The sequence below is a fragment of the Rhagoletis zephyria genome, unplaced genomic scaffold (genome assembly GCF_001687245.7).
Source record: "Rhagoletis zephyria isolate East Lansing unplaced genomic scaffold, Rhagoletis_zephyria_1.1 Rzeph_scaffold_73884, whole genome shotgun sequence".
Taxonomy (NCBI): Eukaryota; Metazoa; Arthropoda; class Insecta; order Diptera; family Tephritidae; genus Rhagoletis; species Rhagoletis zephyria.
The window spans coordinates 1-898 of NW_016230933.1; the positions used below are offsets into that span (position 1 = coordinate 1).

The 898-nt window shown below is 35.6% G+C and overlaps 1 non-coding gene across 1 annotated transcript; it reads right to left on the minus strand.

The window, feature by feature from the left end:
* Positions 1–584: 584 nt before the first annotated feature.
* Positions 585–668, minus strand: TRNAL-UAA (transfer RNA leucine (anticodon UAA)). Its single transcript has one exon. It is a non-coding gene; the product is annotated as a tRNA-Leu (tRNA).
* Between the last annotated feature and the right edge of the window lie 230 nt (positions 669–898).

Sequence of the window (898 nt, forward strand, 5' to 3'; positions counted from 1 at the left end):
AAAGATCATTGTACTATCAATTTAGATTGAAGGAGCTTCAGCAGTTACTAAAATATCGCAGGTTCGTATTTCGACTTTGCTTATTTTCAATACCATCCGTACACAAGCCAAGTTTCGTTATGATATCTCAATTTTTACTAGTTATCGTGTGCACAGACGGACGGACGGACGGACAGACAGTCACCGCTTAAACGATTTTATTTTTCATTTTGATCATTTATGTATACATTTGTTTATATCTATCTCGATTCGTTACAAANCAATTTTTACTAGTTATCGTGTGCACAGACGGACGGACGGACGGACAGACAGTCACCGCTTAAACGATTTTATTTTTCATTTTGATCATTTATGTATACATTTGTTTATATCTATCTCGATTCGTTACAAAAACTGTTATGTGAACAAAGTTATAATACCCTTGTGCACAAGTGCGCTCGGGTATAAAAATCCAATTTTGGAGGCATGCACAATGGTGTCCACAATATCGTCTTCAATTTTGTATATACATATATGTATATTTATAAAAAAAATTTATGTAAAAATAAAAATATTGAAATACTAATTTAAAAAAAACGTCCCATTGTCAGGTGTGGGGTTCGAACCCACGCTCCCTCTCGGGAACCAGAGCTTAAATCTGGCGCCTTAGACCGCTCGGCCAACCTGACTATATGACACTTCCTGCACAAGTTCGCACTTCAACGCCAACAATGAACATTTTCACCAATGCAACTACAAGAATGGTTTGTGTCCATTATTTTTATAGTAGCAAAGTCTATAACCAGAACAAAAAGAAAAGGAAGAGCAAATGGAAAATGTCAACACTTCACTTTCCGTCATGGGCGTCTTTTTCATACATATTAAATTTATTGTTGCTTTCCATGAACCAAATATGTAT